At 42.0% G+C, this 25,617-nt stretch overlaps 1 protein-coding gene across 2 annotated transcripts in view; it reads left to right on the top strand.

Moving 5' to 3' along the window:
* Window positions 1–2,935: 2,935 nt before the first annotated feature.
* Window positions 2,936–25,617, top strand: part of MICU1 (mitochondrial calcium uptake 1) — a 260,294-nt gene continuing 237,612 nt past the window's right edge. Inside the window, exon 1 of one of the 2 annotated variants that reach the window (XM_004049577.4) lies at window positions 2,936–3,119. The gene's annotated coding sequence lies outside the window, so the exon portion shown is untranslated. The remainder of the gene's footprint in view (window positions 3,120–25,617) is intronic. The other variant, XM_019034765.2, reaches the window with a different exon arrangement.

Consider the following 25,617-nt stretch of genomic DNA (forward strand, 5'->3'; position numbering starts at 1 on the left):
ATCACGAGGTCAGGAGTTCGAGACCAGCCTGGCCAAAATGGTGAAACCCTGTCTCTAATAAAAATACAAAAATTAGCTGGGAGCAGTAGCGGGCACCTGTAATCCCAGCTACTCAGGAGGCTGAGGCAGGAGAATCACTTGAACCTGGGAGGTGGAGGTTGCAGTGAGCCAAGATTGTGCCACTGCACTCTAGCCTGGGTGACACAGCAAGACTCCGCCTCAAAAAAAAAAAAAAAAAAAAGAAATGAAGAAAGAATACTCACATCTCATATTTATTTGTATAAGATTGGCTTAGTCTGTAAATTGTCTCTGTCTTGTTCTCCTTTCCATTAAATGTTCTACTTGATGCCAAAATGACTAGACAAAATATACAACAGCATTTAACATTTGTATGGTTTAAAACAGTGGTTCTCAAAGTGTGGTCAAAGACTACTGGAGGTTTCCTGAAACCCTTTCTAGTAATCTGTAAGGTCAAGACTGTTTTCTTACTAATACACTGTTATTTGCCTTATCGCTCTAATTCTTTCTTGAGTATATAGTAGAGTTTGCCAGAGGCTACATGAAGTGTAAGAGTGTAAACATTTAATGAAGAAAAGATACAAGAATCTGTCTTCTATTAAGCCAGACATTAAAGAAATTTGCAGCCGGGCACAGTGGCTCATGCCTGTAATCCCAGTACTTTGGGAGGACGAAGTGGGCGGATCACGAGGTCAGGGGTTTGAGACCGGCCTGATCAACATGGTGAAACCCCGTCTCTACTAAAAATACAAAAAAATTAGCTGGGCGTGGTGGCATGCGCCTGTAATCCCAGCTACTCAGGAGGCTGAGGCAGGAGAATCACTTGAAACCGGGAAGCAGAGGTTGCAGTGAGCCGAGATCGTGCCACTGCACTCCAGCCTGGGCGACACAGTGAGACTCTGTCTCAAAAAAAAAAGAAAAGAAATTTGCAATAATGTAAAACCATGCTACTCTGTTTTTTTGAAGTTGTTTTTCTTAAGAATACATTATTTATGTCAACATATAATGGATCTATTATTTTTAAATAAGTACACATTAAAATAATTTCAATTTTAATTTTCTTTCTTTTCTCTCTTTTTTTTTTGAGACCGAGTCTTGCTCTGTCACTGAGGCCTAGGCTGGAGTGCAGTGGCATGATCCTGGCTCACTGCAACCTCTGTCTCCCGGATTCAGGCGATTCTCCTACCTCAGCCTCCTGAGTAGCTGGGATTACAGGCGTGTGCCACCATGCCTGGCTAATTTTTGTATTTTTAGTAGAGATAGGGTTTCACCATGTTGGCCAAGATGGTCTCGAACTCATGACCTCAGGTGATCTGCTGCCTCTGCCTCCCAAAGTGCTGGGTGCCATTGTACCCGGCCTCAATTTTAATTCCTCATATGCTAAATTAAAAAAAGTTTATAGAGACAGGTTCTTGCGCTGTTGCACAGGCTGGAGTGCAGTGGCATGATCATAGCTCACTGTAGCCTCAAAGTCCTAGCCTCACGTGATCATCCCATCTCAGCCTCTCAAAATGCTGAGATTATAGGTATTAGCCTCTGCCTGGCCGAATATGGTAAATATTGATAGGTATAACACACATAAATAAAAGTTATTTTGAGTCCTCAATAATTTTTAAGTGTATAGGGGTCCTAAGACCAAAACGTTTGAGAAACAATGATTTATGTTTTTAAATGTTATTTAAGTTAGTTTGACTGATTAGTTTTATATAGACAAATGTTGCCTAAAATTAGAATTGAATTTCAGCAAATCTTTCTTTTTTTTTTTTGAGACGGAGTCTCGCTCTGTCGCCCAGGCTGGAGTGCAGTGGCACGATCTCGGCTTACTGCAAGCTCTGCCTCCCGGGTTCCTGCCATTCTCCTGTCTCAGCATCCCGAGTAGCTGGGACTACAGGCGCCCGCCACCAGGCCTGGCTAATTTTTTGTATTTTTAGTAGAGACGGGGTTTCACCGTGTTAGCCAGGATGGTCTCGATCTCCTGACCTGCCCGCCTCAGCCTCCCAAAATGCTGGGATTACAGGCGTGAGCCACCGCGCCCGACCTGAATTACATCATTTAAGAGTGGAAGCCTCAGAGGCCTTCAGGTCAGGTCTATGTCCCGCTACTGCATGTACTGCATTACCTAGGGGTGTCAGCCTGCTTCCCTATCTGCAAATGAATAAAACAGTATCCATCCTAGAGTGGTTGTAGACAAGCACTGGCTTGTATATAAAGCGCTAGCACAGCGCCATGAACACAATCATGTATTGTACTTAGGTTAGTTGGGTCTGAGAAGACATGGAGAAAACAGAGTTGATTCTGCTTACTTCACAATTTACCCCAGGGATGGTTTTGTTGGCTTTGTTTCCATGGTTGTTGCCTTTTCCACAGCTCTGCTACGTAAATTCTTGAAAAAAAAAATTATTTGAAAGTTCTCTGGGACCAGCGAGGTGGCTCGCACTTGTTAATCCCAGCACTTTGGGAAGCCGAGACGGGAGGATTATAAACTCTGCAATAATATTAGTCCGCAAATAAAACACCCGACAAACCCATCCAGCAGAGGAAGTGGTGAGGGTTTCTAAATCCAAAAAAGGCTCAAGGTTATGAAACAGGAACATTTAATCTCTGATAAAACCTAAACGGAGTTGGAAAGAAACAATTTCCAACTCACTGCGGTCCAGTTTTCTTTTCACGAACTCCTTTTTGCTTAGCCAACATAGCCAACACGAAAACGGGTACCGAGGAGGTGTTACAAGCCACAATAAATTTCTCAACAGATTCCTATGACCCTTGTGGAGGGGGAAAAACCAGAAGAAATGCCCGAGAGCTTCTGGGAGCTCTCCAGCTTTCCCGCCTAAACGCTGAGGGGAGTAAGGGGGAGTAACGGGATTAGGGCGGGGCCCGAGGCTGGGGCGTGGCGCGTTGATTTCCCCGCCCCTCCCCGTTCCTTTTCCTCTGTGCCCCTCCCACACGCCTGTCTCCACGATCCCGACAGGCCCAGCGGCTAGGAGAGTCACGTGAGAGTGGGCGGAGGGGGTGGAGGTTTGTCTCCGCTGTTTCATCTCTATGGCTGTCAGAGGTGGGCGGCTTTGACCGAGAAGCTGCTGGAGCTCGTGTTTGGACGCGTGAGTCTTGGACTCTGGAGGGTATAAGGAGACAGCAATTTAGGGAAGGCGAAGGGGAAGGGGGTTGGCGAGACAGCCTTAGGGAACTGGGCTCCGTGGCTGGCCGTTTGTCCGCCCCGGGCATCCGGCTACTTCTCGGGTCTGGCGGGATACCTGTCTCTCCCTGATGCGCTCAGCTTTTGGAGAGGAGTCCGTAGTCTTGCTTGCCTCCCGTCCTCCACTTTCCTTCACCCCAACCCGTCCCTTCTCCCGTCCCGGGAGAACTTCTCCCAGTGCCGGGTTCGCAACTTGGCGCCGACGCCCCCCTCCTCACAGGCGACTGGGACACTCTGGTAGCCTTGACTGGCTCTCCTGGAATTTGTGGATGTGGTTAGAAGTGGGTGCGGGAGTTCACAGATGGATTTCTAATACAGAGAAATATTAACCACTGAATCGAAATAAGTGGAAAATCAGTGAGGACTCAAAGGAGAAATACAAAGTGCAGGCTACTCGGACTGTTCAGTTTTTATCTTTTCCAGCGCCTTCCCGTTTTCATTACGTTCTCCCTGTTTTGTTTTCACCGTCCCATTCTGGCCGGCCATAGGCTGTTTTGAGAAAGAGCTAGATGTTATTGACTCTATGTGAATGTTGGGAGAACAGTTTAAAACAAACTGTTCTTCAGGTTGCCTTCTCTGTAATCTTATGGTTGATGGTTTCTTTACCTTCCAATTTTCCATGCCTTAAAAAATACGGTGGCCATTAGTAAATATAAGTAGAATAAATATCTTATAGCTAAGGGACTAGAGTAAAATATTTTATTCTTCCTGTGGTACCTTAGAAACGCCCATTTTCTTCCTATTTATCAATAAATGTTTCTATCTCACTTGTTTGGGTGGCTTCTTTGATATGCCTTTGTTTATATTAGAACATCCCTTTGGGGCACGTAGGGAAGTGATCGAGCAGTATAAGAAAGGAGTTTGCATTTCATTAGGTGAAACAAGTTCGGTGTGGATAGCTGTAGGAGAGTTTAGGTTTCATTGGACCATATGACAAATAATAAACGTCAGCATCTTGAGACAAAGGTGTTGGCCAGAATGACCCACCTACTGTGTTTCTGGTGTGGACCAGGTAATGAGCTTTTTGAATATTGCCTTATCCTAAAAACTTTAGAACCCATTGCCACTTGTCTGTAGGAAGGTGGCTTTTGCCTCCAGCTACTCTTTGTCCCCATCCTTGGTTTGTCCCTGATTGTCTCTTCCACTTAAGAACATCACTCTGGCTACCTAATATATCAAGCGTCTCTGACATCTTCTGAGTGTCCTTACTGAGAGCCATAAAACATAATATTAACAAAAAGTGAATATTCTGGAGTGGCTTGTGTGCCTGAGGAGAAAGGGAAAGAATGATAGAAACTAATAAAAGCTAATAAATGCAAGAGAACAAAAGTGTTTATTGCTGTCTTCCTTTATATTTACTATATTCAGTAGGTTGTTTACATTCCTAAGAAGTGCATCTCGAGACTAACTTTCCTGTATTTAAGAATAAAACAGGCTGGGTGTGGTGTCTCAGGCCCATAATCCCAGCAATTTGGGAGGCCGGGTGGATCCCTTGAATCTAGGAGTTTGAGACCAGCCTGGGCAATATGGCAAGACCATCTCTACAAAACACAAAAATTAGCTGGGCGCATGCCTGTAGTCCTGGCTACTTGGGAGGCTGAGACAGGAGGATGGCTTGAGCCCTCGAGGTTGAGGCTGCAGTGAGTGGTGATCGTACCATTGCACTCCAGCTTGGGCGACAGAGCGATATCCTGTCTCTTAAAACAACAACAAAAGAATAAAACGATATGAAATTTCTCCGTAATGCAATATTATGCAAAATAATTATAATTGAAATATTTAACTGACCAACTCCTTCAGATCTTATGCTATTCAGAGTTATAGGACTAATATAATTGATAAAGCTTTTTTAAACCCAATTTTGCCACCTTCAATCTTTAAAGTTAGCTTTATCTCTTGAGCCATTTTTACAATGGCTGCAGCACTTGCTGAACATTAACCATTTTTTCCATATGCAGTTGTTTAGTGTATCCCTTTTAAAATAAGAACCAGTTTTTAATTAATTAATTAATTAAGTGGAGATGGGGTTCAGCCATTTTGCGGAGGCTGGTCCTTTTGTTGAGGGGTGGGGACGGAGTCTCATTCTGTTGCCCAGGCTGGAGTGCAGTGGTGTGATCTCGGCTCACTGCAACCTCCGCCTCCCGGGTTCAAGCAGTTCTCCTGCTTCAGCCTCCCAAGTAGCTGGAACTACAGGCGCGGCACCACATCTGGCTAATTTTTATATTTTTAGTAGAGATGGGGTTTTACATGATGGCCAGGCTAGTCTCGAACTCCTGACGACCTCAGGTGATCCACCTGCCTCGGCCTCCCAAAATGCTGGGATTACAGGCCTGAGCCACCACACCTGGCCTGCCCAGGCTAGTTTTGGAACTCCCAGACTCAAGCGATCCTCCCGCCTTGGCCTCCCAAAGTTCTGGGATTGCAGGTACAAGCCACCATGCCTAGCCACTAGAACCAGTTTTTTTAAAAAGGTTTACTCAACTGTTTTTTCCACTCATATTTTCTTTTTCTTTCTTTTCTTTTCTTTTTTTTCTTTCTTCTCCCTTTCTTTCTCCCTCCCCTTCCCTTTTCTTTTCTTGTCTTTTTTTTTTTTTTTTTGAGACGGAGTCTCGCTCTGTCTTGTCTTTTTGACAGAGTTTCACTCTCGTTGCCAAGGCTACAGTGCAATGGCGCGATTTTGGCTCACTGCAACCTCTGCCTCCGGGGTTCAAGTGATTCTTCTGCCTCATCCTCGCAAGTAGCTGGGATTACAGGAGCGCGCGCCACCACGCCTGGCTAATTTTTGTATTGTTAGTAGAGATGGGGTTTTACTATGTTGGCCAGGCTGGTCTCGAACCCCTAACCTCAAGTGATCCGCCCGCCTCAGCCTCCCAAATTGCTGGGATTAGAGGTGTGAGCCACTGTACCTGGCCTCCCACTCATAATTTAAAAATGAAAATATTGTAATAGCTTTATTTTGTGCCAGGAGAAGAAGGTGATTGTTTTTAGATGGATATTCTATGTGCTTTGGTAAATTATGAGAAAATTGTTAATACTTTTAAGATATTGAAATATGAATAAGCATGTTTGAGAAGAAAACACGGGCAATATTTTTAAACATTTTAAATTTCCTATTATAAAAGTAATATGCTTATTTTTGGAAAATGGAAACATTATCGAAAATACAATATTGAAAGTCAAAGTCCTAATTTATCTTTTCTCTTACTACCAGGTAACCACTAGTTCCCTTTGCATATTTGGGATTCAGTGTGGAAAAGTAAGGTTTTGGAGTCAGATTCCCTGGGAAAGATTGTAATACCAGCACTAGGCTTACTTCCTTCAACATCAGAAACCCAAGAAGAAAGAGAATTTCCCTTTCTCTGCAGTTCCAGCGCACCACTGTATGGTAGTTTCATTGACCTGACTTGGGTCTTTGCCCATCCTAGAGGCAGTCCCTGTGGCCAGAGTGATGGAATGCTTTGTGTGGCTAGGCTTGGAATTTGTCCCTATCCTGGAGTGGGAAGGAGAGGAATATAGTTTGAAACCATTTGAGTTAAGGGTGGGTGACAGTTCCTAAAGAAAAATTGAGGTGATGCTTTCTGGAGAAGAGCAATTGGTTGCTGGACAGGCAAAAACAACAGATGTTCACTAAAATAATTTTCATGTTTTTTTTTTTTTTTAATTAAGAGAACTTGGGGCCGGGCGCGGTGGCTCACGCTTGTAATCCCAGCACTTTGGGAGGCTGAGGCCGGCAGATCACGAGGTCAGGAGATCGAGACCATCCTGGCTAACATGGTGAAACCCCGTTTCTACTAAAACAACAAACATACAAAAAATTAGTCGAGTGTGGTGGCAGGCGCCTGTAGTCCCAGCTACTCTGGGGAGGCTGAGGCAGGAGAATGGCGTGAACCTGGGAGGCAGAGCTTGCAGTGAGCTGAGATCGTGCCACTGCACTCCAGCCTGGGCGACAGAGCAAGATTCTGGCTCAATAAATAAATAAATAAATAAGAGAACTTGGTTTCCTTTTGCAATATAAAAATTGTATTTACAGTTTATGTGTTGATTTTTTTCTATTTTTAATGCCTATTATAATAACTTAAAGAACTTGAAAAAATTTACACTCTTCCAGTGTGTGTATCTGTACTGTTATTACATGTTTAGTACCCCTGCTCTGGAATATTCAGGTTTTATAACTTTAAGTATATTATGTATTAGCCAGCTTGTTAAAATAAATTCTTGATATTTTTATTGCTTTGGGTGAACTTGATTAGTAACTGCAGTTAATAAATAGTAAATAAAAATGTTTTAAATATTTAAATACATGTTGTGGATATGATTAAATACTTGGTTCTTTTCATTGTTTTATGTTTAAAAATCTGTTAGTATAGAAACCACTTTATTTTTTTATTATTATTATTATTTTTTGAGACGGAGTTTTACACTTGTCGCCCAGGCTGGAGTGCAGTGGCACGTTCTTGGCTCACTGCAACCTCCGCCTCTTGGGTTCAAGCAATTCTCCTGCCTCAGCCTCCTGAGTAGCTGGGATTACAGGCACCTACCACCACGGCTGGCTATTTTTTTTTTGTATTTTAAGTAGAGATGGGGTTTCACCATGTTGGTCAGGCTGGTCTCGAACTTCTGACCTCAGGTGATCTGCCAGCCAAAGTGCTGGGATTATAGGCGTGAGCCACTGCACCCATCCAAAACCACTTTATTTTGAACGTGGTATGTAAAATAAATTACCATAATTATAACTAATTGCTATTACTGGGTGTTAACTTTAAAATTATAATTAACACTAGTTTTGTATCTTTATGCCTTATTCTGGTGGTTCATCATTAAAACAATTTTTTTTTCTGTAGAAACGGGGTCTCACTATGTTGCTCAGGGTGGTCTCAATCTCCTGGGTTCAAGCATTCCGCCTGCCTTGGCCTCCCAAAATATGGGGATTACAGGCATGAGACACCATGCCTGGCCAATCATGCTTTAAGAGCACGATAGAGTGGATACCTGTAGATAAGATACCTGTGGGTAAAACAGGTAACAGAATGTCAGTTGAAAAAGCAAAAAAAGGTAGCTGTGGAATTGGACAACTGTGAGAAGTGATTGACATTAAATATAATTAATAACCTGTCGTTGAAAAGTTAAATATTGCCACATCGTGGGAGAGGTGTTTTAGTTCTGTTTATGAGGCAAGAAATGGCTAGAAGTAGACTCATCTTTTTTCCCCCAAACTAACAGGGTGATCAATTTTTTGCAGATCATAAATGTTTCCTAGACTAATATTAAGTTCAAGATGGGTTTTACTATGAGAAAATTGAAACTTTAGTGTAATATTTGAAAAAGATATCCTCAACAGTTAAGGATACAAATAATGCTTGCATTTCTCTTCAAAGTGATTTAATGTTGCTTATTTAAAACTTGAAGTGCTTGGCCAGGTGCAGTGGCTCATGCCTGTAATCCCAGTACTTTGGGAGGCTGAGGCAGGAGAATCACTTGAGGTCAGGAGTTCGAAACCAGCCTGGGCAACGTGGTGAAACCCTGTCTCTACTAAAAATACAAAAAATTAGCCAGGCATGGTAGCACACTCCTGTAATCCCAGCTGCTTGGGAGGCTAAGGCATGAGAATTGCCTGAACCCGGGAGGCGGAGGTTGCAGTGAGCCAAGATGGCACTACTGTACACCAGCCTGGGCGACAGAGTGAGACTCCATCTCAAAAACAACAAAAATTTCAAGTGCCTATTCTAATAACCTTGCTTGGACAGTTAATTTGGATTTGGTGTCTGTTATAAGCAAAAATTTATAATTTAGATTTTGCTTTTTAAAGTTTGTTCTTTGAGTATGGGAATTAGCAAGCTGTTTTTTCCTTTTTTTTTAAAAAAAGTAAACATGAATACTTTGCCTACCATCCTAATAAGATTGAGTCAGCACTGTAATATAGCACAAAAGGGTATTAGAATCTAACTCTAATGTATCCTCCTCCCCTTTTTATTCGTTTTCACATGTTCTAGTCAGAATAAGACACTTTTTCCTCCCTGTGTTCACCATGTCTTTTTGTGTCTTTATGCCTTTACATGGCTATTTGTTGTACCTGGAATGCCTCTCCACCATTCTGCCATCTCCCAACTGGTGAGCTGCTGTTCATTGTTAAACTAGATTAATGAATTATTGTTCAGTATGTAGAACCTCCCTCTACCCTCAGGTGGTTATTTTCCTTCTTGGTTCTTGTAATTTACTTTCCTTGTTGGTTCTCATAATTTATCTGTTTAAAGTAGTCTTCTCACTTTGTGGAGCAATTGTATGTATTGTCTTAGATTGAGTGATTCTTGATGCCAGAAACTGGGTCTTATTCATCATCATATCCTGAGTACATAACAGAGTCTTTGTCACAAATATGTAAGCTCAGAGCATGTTTGGTGAATAAATGAGTAAATAAGATATTTTATCTGTTTTATTTATTTATTTATTTTTTTGAGATGGAGTCTTGACCTGTTGCCTAGGCTGGAGTGCAGTGGCACAATCTCGGCTCACTGCAAACCCCGCCTCCTGGGTTCACACTGTTCTCCTGCCTCAGCCTCCCGAGTAGCTGGGACTACAGGTGCCTGCCACCACGCCTGGCTAATTTTTTTGTATTTTTAGTAGAGACAAGGTTTCACCGTGTTAGCCAGGATGGTCTCAATCTCCTGACCTTGTGATCCACCTGCCTCAGCCTCCCAAAGTGCTGGGATTACAGGTGTGAGCCACCAGGCCTGGCTAATATTTCATTTGTTTTAAAAGTCAGAATAGAAAAAAGATATAATCCAACAAAGTAAGTCTGTACTTTGTAACCTTTATCAGTCTGATATATTTAGAGAATTTATCTGGACACATCTAGAAAATTCCATCCACATATTCTACCACATATCAACAAACAGGTTTCTAATATGTATCAAGACATTGAAAGGAGAGATGAAAATACATTCTGTTCTTCAAGGACCTTACAGCCTAGTGGGGAAAACAGACAGATGAACTGATAATTACAATTTAAATTTAAGCTCATTAAAAATAAAGAAAACAAAAAATTCAGTTTCTCTTAGTTTTATTAGATATATTTCAGATGCCCAGTACTCACATATGGGTAGTGGCTATTGTATTGAACAGCACAGATACAAAATATTTCTGTCATCACAACATGTTCTACTTGACAAGAGCTGTGATAGAACATTATAATTAAACGAATCTGCATTCTCTAGTTTGAGATGATAGTTTCATTTCAACCAAGTTTCTTGTGCTTTTTCTATTAAAATTCTCTTTTAGATTCGAAAGTTGTATTTCTTAAAATTTTAAGCAGATTTTATTGTAATATATTTCAAATAAAGTAGCATTATTTTTTTTTTCAGGTCTTTGACCTGTAATAGCATTTAAATTAAGCAATCTTCGAATTTGATTTTCAATTTAAGCATTGATATTATCTGATATTTTATGCTAATAAGTCGTGAGATGGTATTGAAGCATAATGGTTAAGTGCAATGCCATTGGGAGCTAGGGGCAGTGGCACACACCTGTCATGTCAGCTATTCTGGAGGCTGAGGTGGGAGGATTGCTTGACCCCAGGAATTCAAGACCAGCCTGGGCCACATAGTGAGACCTCATTTCAAAAAAATAATAAAGGTATGCAATTATTTTTAGAAAACAATGTGTTTGTGATCAGAGAAACCTGCCTCTGCCATGCTATAACCTTAGGCAAACTGGTATTTTTTTTTTTTTTTTTTTTGAGACAGAGTCTGGCTCTGTTGACCAGGCTGGAGTGCAGTGGCATGATCTTGGCTCACTGCAGCCTCCACCTCCCAGGCTCAAGTGAATCTCCTGCCTCAGCCTCCCTAGTAGCTGGGATTTACAGGCATGCGCCACCACTCCTGGCAAATTTTTATATTTTTAGTAGAGATGGGGTTTTACCATGTTGGCCAGGCTGGTCTCTAACTCCTGACCTCAAGTGATCTGCCCACCTTGGCCTCCCAAAGTGCAAGGATTACAGGCATAAGCCACTGCGGCCAGCCTAGGCAGACATTTTAACAGATTCTAGCTTTGCTGGTTTTTTGTTGTTGTTTTGAGTTGGGGTCTCGCGCTGTCACCCAGGCTGGAGTGCAGTAGTGTGACCACAGCTTACTGCACCTTCAAACTCCTGGGCTCAAGCAATCCTTCCATCTCAACCTCCTGAGCAGCTAGGACTATAGGTGTGTGCCACCACACTTGGCTAATTTTTAACTTTTTTGTAGAGACACGGTCTTGATATGTTGCACAGGCTGGTTTCAAACTCCTGGCCTTAAGTGACCCTGCCGCCTCGGCCTCCCAAAGTTCTGGGATTGTATTTTTAGTAGAGACAGGGTTTCTACATTACAGGTGTCAGCCCCCATGCCCAGCAAGCTTTGGTGTTCTTATCAGTGAAATGGGAGTAATAATAATATTTACCCCAAAGGATTACTGAGGACTAAATAAGGTAATGGATATCAGGTACTTAGCATAGTACCCCTCACAGAGTAGTGTTTATTAAATGCTAGCATTAAAAAGAGTTTAAACTATCAGTTCAATTTTTTTTAAATTGAGGAAATTGGAGTATGGACTGGTGTTAGATCATACTAAGGGGTGGTTAAATTTGTTGAGTACAACTGACATGATTATGTGGGAAAAAAGTCCATATTTTTGGAGAGACATACCAAAATATATAGCAGTGAAATGATATAATATTTGAGTTGCCTTAAAATAATTCAGAGAAAGAGATGAATAAAAGGGACAAAAAAAACTGGTCTTCCATTTCTGGTGAAGAAGTAGTAACAGGGTTACCTTCTTGCCTGAAACAGCTAAAAAAGCAGACAAAAATGTGTAAAACAGTGGTTGTCTAGATTTTGAACATTGTGCAGCAAAGGAGAGTAATCCCTGAAAGATAGGAAAGAAATGAGATGAGGTCTATGATTGCTCTGGCTTGCTGCCTAGACAGTTTTCCAGCTGCAGAACAGGGACAGGGAACCCAGACAGAGCACAATAGTTTCCCTTAATTGAGGGAGTCTGGGGAGGCCAAGGCATCTGGAGTTTACAGGGCAGAAAACTGGAAATAGCTGCAGAGAGGGAGAACTTCAGAGAACTACAGAGGATCCCTCTCAAGTATTCTGCTGAGAACTGATCAGTGGATGTATGTGAGGAAACTTTCTGAGGCTAGGAAGATAATCACTTGAAAAGATCAGATAAAACAATACTTGCGGAATTAGGAATAGTGTTTTTTGTTTTTTTTTTTTCCCACCAACCAGAGTGGAAACCATCTTTATAGGTCATTATGTAGAGTCTTTTTTTTTTTTTTTTTTTTTTTTTAGACGGAGTTTCGCTCTTGTTGCCCAGGCTGGAGTGCAATGGTGTGACCTCGGCTCACCGCAACCTCTGCCTCCCAGGTTCAAGTGATTCTCCTGCCTCAGCCTCCCAAGTAGCTGGGATTACAGGCGTGCACCACCATGCCTGGCTAATTTTGTATTTTTAGTAGAGACGGGGTTTCTGTGTAGAGTCTCTTAAGGGTTTTGCCCTAACAGTGGGTAAATTAGCCTTGAACTAAATGCTTCTCCAGCCCAGGCTGACAAAGCTTAAAAGCAAGACCTGAAAGGGCCAAAACTGTTCCCTACTAATTTAATCATGGCCCAGAAGAAAGCTCAAAAATAGTTATAGGAATACAAGAAAGCACACAAGGTCAAATTCACAATGTCTGGCATCCAATCAGAAATTACTAGGCATGCAAAGGAGGAAAACGTGACTCATACTGATGAGAAGAAAATTAGAAACCAAAACAGAAGTGACACAGATGATAGAATTAGTAAAGAGGGATTTAAAACAGTTTTCATAAGCATATTCTATATGCTCAAGAAACTAGCAGAAAGATTGAACATGTTTTTTTTTGTTTTTTGTTTTTTGTTTTTTTGAGACAGAGTCTCGCTCTGTCGCCCAGGCTGGAGTGCAGTGGCACAATCTCGGCTCACTGCAAGCTCCGCCTCCTGGGTTCATGCCATTCTCCTGCCTCAGCCTTCCAAGTAGCTGGGACTACAGGTGCATGCCGCATGCCCGGCTAATTTTTTGTATTTTTAGTAGAGACAGGGTTTCACTGTGTTAGCCAGGATGGTCTCGATCTCCTGACCTTGTGATCCACCCTCCTCGGCCTCCCAAAGTGCTGGGATTACAGGCCTGATGAGCCACCGCGCCTGGCCAAGACTGAACGTGTTAAATAGAGACATGGAAGGTATAAAAAAACTCAAACTGAACTTTCGGAGATGGAAACTATAATGTCTGAGATGTAAAATACATTTAATGGGATTAATGGCAGATTAGACATCAGAGAAAAAAGCCTAAGACAAGACTCATGAAATATAGAAAATAATCTATGCAGAATTCTTGCCAAAAATACTTAATTTGACTGTGATCTAACCTTTAGATGTAACTTCCAGTTTACAGGGAAAAAAAAGGAATAGAGAAAGATTTAATACCACAGCACAGTGTGCTGTGGTGCTGTTGCTCACACCTGTAATCCCAGCACTTTGGGAGGCCAAGGCGGGAAGATTGCTTGAGGTCAGGAGTTCAAGACTAGCCTGGCCAAAGTGGTGAAACCCTGTCTGTAGTAAAAATACAAAAATTAGCTGGGCATGGTGGCATATGCCTGTAATTCCAATTACTGGGGAGGCTGAGGCACAAGTATCACTTGAGCCCAGGAGGCAGAGGTTGCAGTGAGCCAAGATCATGCCACTGCACTCTAGCCTAGGCAACAGAGTGAGACTGAGACTCCATCTCAAAACAAACAAACAAACACAAAACCACACCACAAGGAAGCAATCAGACAAATCCGCAGTATGAAAAATGCTGCAATATATTTGCCCTTTTCAGAAATTAAGGTTGTGCTATGATTGTACAACATGGTGAATGTATATGCCACTGAATTGTATGCTTAAAAGTGGTCAAAATCGTCAATTTTCTGTTATGTATATTTTAGCACAGCTTAAATATTTACCATTTTAATAATTTTTAATGTACAGTGGCATTAAGTACATTCACATTGTTACGCAACCATCACTAGCATTCATTTCCAAAACTACTTCCCAAACTGAAACCCCATACTCATTAAATGCTCATTCCTCATTTCCCTCTCCCTGAAACCTCTGGCATCCATCATTCTACTTTCTGTATCTATGATTTGACTGTGCTAGGTGCCTCATGTAAGTGAAATCACAAAGTATTTGTCTTTTTTGGATTGGCTTGTTTCCCTTAGCATAGCATCCTTCAGGTTCATCCATGTTGTAGCATATGCTAGAATTTCCTTCCTTTTGAAGGTGAAATGACATGATGAAATTTTGCCATGATTAAGAAAAAATAAAGGCTGAATAATATTCCTTGTATGTATGTGTCACATTTTATCCGTTCATCCATCAGTGGACACTTGGGTTGCTTCCACCATTTGGCTGTTAGGCACTATGCTGCTTTGAGCATGGCTGTACAAGTATCTATTCAGGTTCCTCCTTTAAATTCCTTTGGAAATACACCTAGAAGTGGAATTGCTGGATCATATGGTAATTCTATGTTTAATTTTTTGAGGAGCTGCCATACTTTTTCTGTAGTGCCTGCACTATTTTATATTCCTATCAGCCAGCAGTGTACAAGGGTTTCATTTTCTACACATCCTTGTCAACACTTGTTTTTTTTTTTTTAAATTTAAGTAATAGCCATTTGAATGAGTATGGGTACATTTTATATTATGTGTTTTTGTTTTATTTTTGGGGACGGAGTTTTGTTCTTGTTGCCCAGGCTGGAGTGCAATGGTGTAATCTCAGCTCACTGCAACCTCTGCCTCCTGGTTCAAGCAATTCTTCTGCCTCAGCCTCCTAAATAGCTGGGACAAGCGCCCGCCACCACGCCCAGCTAATTTTTTTGTATTTTTAATTGAGATGGGGTTTCGCCACATTGGCCAGGCTGGTCTTGAACTCGTGACCTCAGGTGATCCCCCCACCTCAGCCTCCCAAAGTGCTGGGATTACAGGTGTGAGCCACTGCACCCAGCCTATTATGTATATTGTAACACAACAAAAACTAGAGTTGTAAGGGGAGAAAAAGGTTATGTATGAGGAACTCTTCTAGATTAAGAGAGACTGTTTAGAGAAAACCAAAGATAGTCTTATTTGTAGGGATCCTGGTTTGAAAAATCAGCTGTAAATTTTGGGGGAGTTTGTATGTGTTCTAGTATTAGAAGATATTAGGTAATTATTAATTTGAATAAATTTGATAATGTAGTTATGTAGGAGACAATGTTGTAGTTGTGTAGGAGACTATTAAAATATGTAGGGGTATAGCCAGGTGTGGTGGCTCATGCTCATAATCCCAGAGCTTTAGGAAGCTGAGGTGGGAGGATTGCTTGAGGCCAGGAGTTGGAGACCAGCCTGAACAACATAATGGGACCTGGGCTGTACAAAAAATAAAAAAAAATTAGCCAGGCGTGGTGGCACATCCCTGTAGTTCCTAGCCACTCAGGAGGCTGAGGCAGGAGGACTACTTAAACCTAGGCGTTTGAGGCTGCAGAGTGCTATGCTCATGCCACTGCACTACAGCCTGGGTGACAGAGCAAAACCCTGTCTCTAAAAAAAAAAAAAAAAAAATTAGGGGTAAAGTGTTTCTCCTAATGATGTCTGTAATTTACTTTGAAATGATTCAACATAAAAAATAGTTTGATGAGTAGCCATATAGATAAATAGATGAAGCAAGTATATCAAAATGTTAATTGTTGAATTTAAGTAATGCACATATGGTGTTGATAATAGTAGTCTTTGAAATTTCCTGCATGTTTGAAAGTTTTAAAATAAGCTGTAAAGGTTTGATGTTAATTTTTTTTCTGAAAAAGAGGCCATTTAAACAACTTGCTTTTATTTTTATAAATAATTACTTTTAATCTTTAATATTTCTAGTTTTTCTTTATATTATGGATTTTGTCTTACAGATACTGCATCTTTTCTCTCTCTTTTTTATTCTTTGTATGTCATTTGTATGCATTTTAGGAAGTGAATTTTGTGTTGTCTTTACCAGTGGAGTATGCATTCTTCCTATATATCCCAACTTTTTTTTTTTTTGAGACAGGGTCTCACTCTGTCACCCAGGCTAGAGTACAATGGTGCAATCATAGTTCACTGCAGCTTCAAACTCCTAGGCTCAAAGGGTCCTCCTGCCTCAGCCGCCTGAATAGCTATGACTACATGCATGTGCCACCTTGCCTGGCTAATTTTTTAAAATTGTTTTTTGTGAGACAGGGTCTTGCTATCTTGCCCAGAGTGGTTAGGAACTTCTGGCCTCAAGTGATCCTCCTGCTTCAGCCACCCAAAGCTCTGGGATTATAGGCAGGAGCCACTAAGCCTGGCTATATTCCAACCTTTTGAAGGAGCAATTTGACTGTCAAAGCCTTGGCATGACTCCCATTACTCTTTTAGCCTAGAGGTTTTAATTTCATGCTCTATAGGAAAATGGCTCCTAAGTCATTAATAACTTCCTTTTCGACTGCATGTTTTCTTTAGGCTCAGATTAAAGTCTGGTCAGCTCCTGAAATACTTTGTGTACTGTGTTAAGATTCACGAAGTGTCATTTTTTTTTTTTGGTTAAGAAAATAGATGGCAGACTCTAGTGTTATTGTGGGAAATCTGGAGTTCCACTATAAGAAATTAAACATTTTAGCCTAATGAGTCTGGGATTTTATTTATTTCTTTAAGCCTGTTTACTAGTTGATTTTCCCAATATTAAGCACATACACAGATTTCTTTCCGTAGCGTAGTTTGTTAGGAAGACAATTAGGAAAGGAGTTACCAAATCTGGTTTCAGTTTCCAATTTCGCTATTATCTAGCTTTGTGATTTTTTTTTTTTTTTGGTTGGTTGGTTTTTAAGAGATAAGGTCTCACTGTGTTGCTCAGGCAGGAGTGCAGTGGCTATTCACAGTCACTGTGTAGCACTGTAGCTTCAAACTCTTGGCCTCAAGCGATCCATCTGCCTCATTTTCCCAAGCAGCCGAGACTATAGGGACACACCGCAGTGCCCAGATAGCGTTGTGACAGTGATGGAGTTGCTTATCACCTCCCTGGCCTGTTCCCTCTCATACTGAAATTTTGAAAAATGTTAAGGTCTCTTTCAGCTCTAATATTCTAGTATATTACTCCTTTAGTCTGTTATTCTCAGTGTTTGAGAGTATTGGGGCAGACCATGTACCTCTCGTCAAAACTGGGTTTTTTTCTTTCTTTCTTTTCACTTTTATCTTAATTCTTAACACAGGGCTTTCTTTTTAGGGTTTTTTCTTTTTCTTTTTTTTGAGATGGAGTCACTGCAATCTCTGCCGCCCGGGTTCAAGCAATTCTCCTGCCTCAGCCTTTCGAGCAGCTGGGATTACAGGCACGCACCACCACACCCAGCTAATTTTTGTAATTTTTGTATTTTTAGTAGACACGGGGTTTCGCCATGTTGGCCAGGCTGGTCTCCAAGTCCTGACCTCAGGTGATCCGCCCGCCTCGGCCTCCCAAAGTGCTGGGATTACAGATGTGAGCAACTGCTCCCGGCCTTTTTTTTTTTTTTTTTAAAGGGAGTCTCGCTGTGTCTCCCAGGCTGGAGTGCAGTGGCGCGATCTCTGCTCACTGCAAACTCCGCCTCTCGGGTTCCCGCCATTCTCCTGCTTCAGCCTCCCGAGTAGCTGGGACTACAGGCGCCCGCTACAGTGCCCGGCTAATTTTTTTGTATTTAGTAGACACGGGGTTTCACCGTGTTAGCCAGGATAGTCTCCATCGCCTGACCTCGTGATCCGCCCGCCTCGGCCTCCCAAAGTGCTGGGATTACAGGCGTGAGCCACCGCGCCTGGCCTTGTTTTTTTTTAAACAACAAAAATCTTAGAATTTTAATCCAGTTAGTTGCCTACTTTTTTGTGGCAGCAGGAAGTTTTTCTTTGTACTGATAAATATATTTATTACAGTTTTTCCTTTGGCTAGTAAAATAGAAATACAAGGTAAAGTAATGTATCATGTTGTACTGCATAGTGTCCATTCGCCCCTCTGTATTCACCCTCTAACCTCCTCCACTCAGCTTTATGCTCCAAGAGGCTGCCTTTTGTAAGCTACATCCATAAGCTCTTTTCCTTTTGTTATCCAATAGGGTTTGGCAAAGACAGAAGGTGGGAGGACAGTGATGTCTGTGTGTTTATTTCCCTGGCTCCCTCCTTGTCAGTTGGTAATAGTTGTATTCCTCTGCTGAAGGCCACACAACTTCTGTCAGCTGTTTCCCAAAGCTGTAGCTACAGTTGACTGAGTTCTGGTAATTCCAGTACTACCTTCCCTGGCCCACTAAGGCCTACTGTCTTCCCACTGTTTCTTGTGTTCAGAGTGCTTTACTATCTCTTGTTCGTTTTTGTTAACTCTGCTTGTGTCTTTGCAAACAGTCTTTTTAGTAAATTCTCTCTAATTAACCATCTTTGGCAGTTTTTGTCTCTTAAAATTTTAAATCTCAGATAAATGATGAATCACTTGCCATATTCCACATAATTTGGACTAGATATATTTTTTCTTTAAAAAAAGTGTCGTAAAATATATATAACATAAAATTTACTTTTTTACTTTTTTTTTTTTTTGGAGAGTATGTCACTCTGTCACTTATGCTGGAGTACAGTGGTGTGATCATAGCTCACTGTAGCCTCAAACTCCTGGACTCAAGTGATCCCCCTGCCTCAGCTTCCCAAGTAGCTGGGACTACAGGTGTGTACCACCATGCCAAACCAATTTTTAAAAAATTTTTGTAGGGATGGGGTCTTGCTGTGTTGCCCAAGCTGGTCTTTTTTCTTTTTCTTTTTTTTTTAGACGGAGTCTCGCTCTGTCGCTCAGGCTTGGAGTGCAGTGGTGCGATCTCGGCTCACTGCAACCTCCGCCCCTCCAGGTTTAAGCAACTCTCTGCCTCAGCTTCCGGACTAGCTAGGATTACAGGCGCACACCACCACACCCAGCTAATTTTTTGTATTTTTAGTAGAGACGGGGTTTCACCATCTTAGCCAGGCTGGTCTTGAACTCCTGACCTCGTGATCCACCCGCCTAGGCCTCCCAAAGTGCTGGGATTACAGACGTGAGCCACCGCGCCCGGCCACCATTTTTTTTTTTTTTTGAGACGGGGTCTGGCTCTGTTGCCCAGGCTGGAGTGCAGTAGCGCGATCTCGGCTCACTACAAGCTCCGCCTCCCGGGTTCACGCCATTCTCCTGCCTCAGCCTCCCGAGTAGCTGGGACTACAGGTGCCTGCCACCACACCCAGCTAATTTTTTGTATTTTTAGTAGAGACGGGGTTTCACCGTGTTAGCTAGGATGGTCTGGATCTCCTGACCTCGTGATCTGCCCGCCTTGGCCTCCCAAAGCGTTGAGATTGCAGGCGTGAGTCACTGCGCCTGGCCTTCAAGCTGGTCTTAAACTCCTGGCCTCAAGTGATCCTTCCCACCTTGGCCTCCCAAAGCGTGAGGATTATAGATGTGCACCATCATGCCTGGCATGACCACTTTTTAATGTATACTTCATTGTCATTAAGTACATTCAACATGTCATGCAGCTATTGCCACTATTCATTTTCAGAACTTTGTCATCTTCTCAAACAGAAACCCTGAACCCATTAAACAATAAATTCCCATTTTCCCTCTTCCAAGCTCTTGATAACCATTAGTCTACTTTCTGTCTCTGAACTTTTACTATTTTAGGTACCTCATATAAGTGGAATCATATGGTATTTGTTGTTTTGAATCTATCCATATTGTAGCATATGCCAGAATTTCCTTCCTTTTAAATGGCTGAATAATATTCCATTGTGTATATATACTGTTAAAACACTTTACACAAATTAAATTTAACAGAGCTTAATTGAGCAAAGAATGATTTGTAAATTGGCCAGCCCTCAGAACCAGCATGGATTCAGAGCAACTCTAGGGCTGCTTCATGGTCAGATGACATTGATAGAAAACAGGAGTGAGGTCCAGAAATGGCTGGATTGGTTACAGCCAGGAGTTTGCCTTATTTGAACTTGGTTTGAACAGTTGGGTGCCTGTGGTTGGATGAGACTTGGGTACTTGTTACAAGAGTAGGTGTATTTTTACATCGTTAGGTTACAGTTAAGTATGGAGAAACATTTAGGCCGATCTTAAAATATGTACGGAGGCAGTTTTAGGCCAAACTTAATTCGACTAACAATAGCTGCATTATTTTACATTCCCACCAACAATGCACAAAGGTCCCAATTTCTCCACATTTTCTCTGGAAAATATTCTAGTTTTTTATAATAGATACTCTGTTTTGTGTGTGAATAGTACCTCATTATGGTTTTAATTGGTTTTAATTTGCTTTTACCTAATGATTGATGATGTTGAGCATCTTTTCATGTGCTTATTGGCCATTTGTACATCTTTGGAGAAATGTCTATTCAAGTCCTTTCCTCATTTTTTGAAAAGGATTCAAATGGTATTTAGGTTAGACAAAAAGAAGCATTTCAGCCAGGAGAGGTGGCTCACACCTGTAATCCCAGCACTTCGGGCTGCCGAGATGGGTGGATCACTTGAGGCTAGGAGTTTGAGACCAGCCTGGCCAACATGGCAAAACTTTGTCTCTATTAAAAAAAATACAAAAATTAGCGGGGCTTGGTGGCACATGCCTGTAATCCCAGCTACTCAGGAGGCTGAAGCAGGAGAATCGCTTGAATCCAGGAGGTTGAGGTTGCAGTGAGCTGAGATCACACCACTACACTCCAGCTTGGGGGTGACACAGTGAGACACCCTGTCTCAAAAAAAAAAAATTATTTGATTAGAACAGTATAAAGGAAAAAACAATCTGTGTAAGAAAAACAAAATTTTCTTCCTCTCTTTACTCTCACTCATAACACGCAGTCACTCAGCACTTCACTGCCTACACCAGATGTGTGGATTGTTTCCCACCCTAACCAATGTCTGATACTAGTTGAATGTCCTACAATTCAGTTCAATTCTGGTACTAACTAGAGTTAGTGTAGACCCCCGCCACAGGTTAATGGTTGGGTCTCAGTAAACTGTTCCCCCTTAGATGCTAATCACATGCAGTAGGCTCCCAAGTTACCCAGTTCTGTCCAACCTCACTGCGAATTGGAGGTTCCCACAACCTCCTTCTTGGGTTTGGTCATTTGCTACAGCAGCTCACAGGACTCAAGAAAGCACTTTACTTACTATAACTTGCTTATCTTTTTTTTTGAGATGGAGTTTCGCTCTTGTTGCCCAGGTTGGAGTGCAATGGTGTGATCTTGGCTCACCTCAAGCTCTGCCTCCCAGGTTCAAGCGATTCCCCTGCCTCAGCCTCCTGAGGAGCTGAGACTACAGGCACACCACCACGCCCACATAATTTTTTGTATTTTAGTAGAGACAGGGTTTCACCATGTTGGCCAGGAAGGTCTCGATCTCCTGGCCTCATGATCTACCTGCCTCAGCCTCCCAAAGTGGTGGGATTACAGGCGTGAGCCACTGCGCCCAGCTCCCTTTTTTTTTTTTTTTGAAACAGAGTTTCACTCTTGTTGCCCAGGCTGGAGTGTAATGGCGCGATCTCAGCTCACTCCAACCTCCGCCTACCGGGTTCAAGCTATTCTCATGACTCAGCCTCCCGAGTAGCTGGGATTACAGGTTTGTGCCATGACGCCCGGCTAATTTTTGTGTTTTTAGAAGAGACAGGGTTTCACCATGTTGGCCAGGCTGGTCTTGAACTCCTGACCTCCTGTGAGCCACCTACCTTGGCCTCCCAAACTATTGGGATTACAGGCGTGAGCCACCGTGACTGGCCTATAACTTGCATATCTTAAAAGGATAAAACTAAGAAACAGCCAGATGTAAGAGTTGTGTAGGGCAAGGTATAGGGGAAAGGACCTGCCAGGCTCCTTATGCCTTCATGAGTTCACCAGCCTGGAAGCTGTTGGAATGGTCCTTTTAGGTTTTTATGGAGACTTCATTATGTAGGCATGATTGATTAAGTCGTTGGCAAGGATAATGTGCTCAATCTTCAGTCTCCCTCCTTTCCCTGGAGGCCAGGGCTGAAATCCCACCCAGACTGAAAGTACCAACTTTCTAATCACATGGTTGGTTGCACAGGAAACCAGCCCTCTCATTCTGGGACTATTTAGAAGCCCCAACCCTACCATCAGTCATCTCATTAGGATAGAAAAAGTCACATCACTTCAGAGGTTTCAAAGTTCTTAGGTGCTGCCAGGAAATGGGATGAAGACCAACATATATATATTTCTTATTATAAATCACAGTATTACAAATAGCAAGGATAGATAAGTTCATGATTAAGTCTTACTTAAAAAAAAATTTTTTTTTTTTGAGACATCATTTCGCTCTTGTTGCCCAGGCTGGAGTATAATGGCGGAATCTCAGCTCACTGCAACCTCTGCCTCCTGGGTTCAAGAGATTCTCCTGCCTCAGTTCCCGAGTAGCTGGAATTACAGACGTCCACCACCATGCCCGGCTAATTTTTTTGTATTTTCAGGGACGGGGTTTCACTGTGTTGGCCAGGCTGGTCTCGAACTCCTGACCTCAGGTGATCCACCCACCTCAGCCTCCCAGAGTGCTGGGATTACAGGCATGAGCCACCGTGCCCAGCCTTACTTTTTAATTTTAATTAAATATTTGCATTGAAGGGAAGATATTTAGGTTTACATAGTTATGTAACATTTTAGTGAAATTTCTTTTTTTTTTTTTTTTTGAGATGGAGTCTCACTCTGTCGTCTAGGCTGGAGTGCAGTGGTGCAATCTTGGCTCACTGCAACCTCCACCTCCCAGGTTCAAGTGATTCTCCTGTCTCAGCCTCCTGAGTAGCTGGGACTACAGGCATGCGCCACCACACCCAGCCAATTTTTTTATTTTTAGTAGAGATAGGGTTTCACCATGTTGACCAGGCTGGTCTTGAACTCCTGACCTCAGGTGATCCACCCACCTTGGCCTCCTAAAGTTCTGGGATTATAGGCGTGAGTCACCACACCCAGCCAGTGAAAATTATATTACTTAAATTATACAGTAGTTCCATGATATCTGTGAGGATTGGTTCCAGGACCCCCTTGGATACCAAAATCCACAGATGCTCAAGTCATTTAGATAAAATTGTGTACTATTTGCATATAACCTATGCACATCCTCCTGTATACTTTAAATCATCTCTAAACTACTCATATCTACTACAGTGTAACTGTTAGGTAAATAATTTAAATTATTATCACCATCAGCAGCATTCTCTTATATTACCTTTCAAACTATCACAGGGCAAACCCCACAGTTGGGATTCAACCCAGGAGGCCATGTGGATTCTTGGCTTTGCCCAAGAAAGAATTCAAGAGCAAGCATAGAGTAAAGTGAGCAAGTTTATTAAGAAAGTAAAGGGACAAATGGGTGACTACTTCATAGGCAGAGCAGCCCTCATGGGCTGCTGGCTGGCTTTATTCATGATTATTTCTTGATTATATGCTAAATATGGAGTGGATTATTTATGAGTTTTCTAGGGAACTGGGTGGGAAATTCCTGGAACTGAGAGTTCTTCCCCACTTCTGACCATATAGGGTAACTTCCAGACATTGTTGTGGCATTCTTAAACTGTCCTGGCACTGGTGGGAGTTCCTTTTAGCATGCTAATGCATTATAATTAGCATATAATGAGCAGTGAGGATGACAGTAGGTTGTTTTCGTTGTCATCTTGGTTTTGGTGGGGTTTGGCTGGCTTCTTTACTGCACCCTGTTTTATTAGCGGGGTCTTTGTGATCTGTATCTTATGAAACCAGTCCTGCCAAACTTCTCAAAACAAGTATTTATTCATAATTTGCTGCATGTTAGGCATTGTACTCAGCATTTTACAAGTATTATTGCATTTAATTCTCATTATGGTCATTTGTGATAGTGTTTTCATCTGTTTATGGAAGCACAGAGTTGCCATGTCAGGAATAAAACACACTTCTGATTGACTGCAAAATTGATGGCCAATAAGAGGTCAAGCTGGTTACGATCTGGTATCTAGAAATGATTAGCTAGGTTACCTAGAGTAAGACACTTAACTTTCTGAGCCTCAGCTTATTGAAACAGAACAAAACAAAATCTAACAACAGCAACACATATTTACCTATATGTTCAGTAGCACTTTCATTTGTGATCTTCTAATTTTGCTTTAAGTCCCAAAGTTTAAGACAACATCTTCAAGTAAGAAACGGAGATTCTTTTTAAAAAGTACTTGAGCAATTAGAAATTGGAGTAAGGGTTAAAAAAAAAAAAAAAAGGCAGAAGGCCAGGCACGCTGGCTCACGCCTGTAATCCCAACACTTTGGGAGGCCAAGGTGGGCGGATTGCCTGAGGTCGGGAGTTTGAGACCAGCCTGACCAACATGGAGAAACCCCATCTCTACTAAAAATACAAAATTAGCTGGGCATGGTGGTGCGTTCCTGTAATCCCAGCTACTTGGGAGGGTGAGGCAGGAGAATTGCTTGAACCCAGGAGGGGGAGGTTGCAGTGAGCCGAGATCACACCATTGCGCTGCAGCCTGGACAGTAAGAGCAAAACTCCGTCTCAAAAAAAAAAAAAAAAAAAAAGGGCAGGAAAGTATCCTGTGAAATACCTAATATTGTTATCAAGCCATGAACCTAGGTTTGTTTCTAGAGAGAATATAAATATAGAGAGATTGTTATAAAAGAGTATCTATAAAGATGTCTGTTGCTTTGAATGCTAAAAAAAGTTCCGTGGAATTTTTATGTATATAGGAAGAGACTTCCTTTAGCAGATGTGTGTGTGTGTGTGTGTGTGTGTGTGTATAAAATCCTTACAGATTGGCCCATACTGCTAATTAGTTATTTGCTGTTAAATGAGACTATAACATGTCATCAACTCAGAGTGTTGAATTTCTGCCACAGAACTTAACTCTTTCAACCAATTGCCAATCAGAAAAATTTTAAATCTACCTATAACCTGGAAGCCCCTGCTTTGAGTTGTCCTGCCTTTCCAGATCAAACCAGTGTACACCTTACAGGTGTTTTTTTGTTTGTTTGTTTTGTTTTGTTTTTGAGACAGAGTTTCATTCTTGTTGCCCAGACTGGAGTGCAGTGGCATGATTTCAGCTCACCACAACCTCTGCCTCCCAGGTTCAAGTGATTCTTCTGCCTCAGCCTCCCGAGTAGTTGGAATTACAGGCATGTGCCACCACACCCGGCTAATTTTGTATTTTTGGTAGAGACGGGGTTTCTCTATGTTGGTCAGGCTGGTGTCGAACTCCCGACCTCAGGTGATACATCCAAAGTGCTGGGATTATAGGTGTGAGCTACCGTGCCTGGCCGACTTACATGTATTGACTGATGTATTATGTCTCCCTAAAAAGTATAAAAGCGAGCTGTACCCTGATTA

The sequence above is a fragment of the Gorilla gorilla genome, chromosome 8 (genome assembly GCF_029281585.2).
Source record: "Gorilla gorilla gorilla isolate KB3781 chromosome 8, NHGRI_mGorGor1-v2.1_pri, whole genome shotgun sequence".
Classification (NCBI taxonomy): domain Eukaryota; kingdom Metazoa; phylum Chordata; class Mammalia; order Primates; family Hominidae; genus Gorilla; species Gorilla gorilla.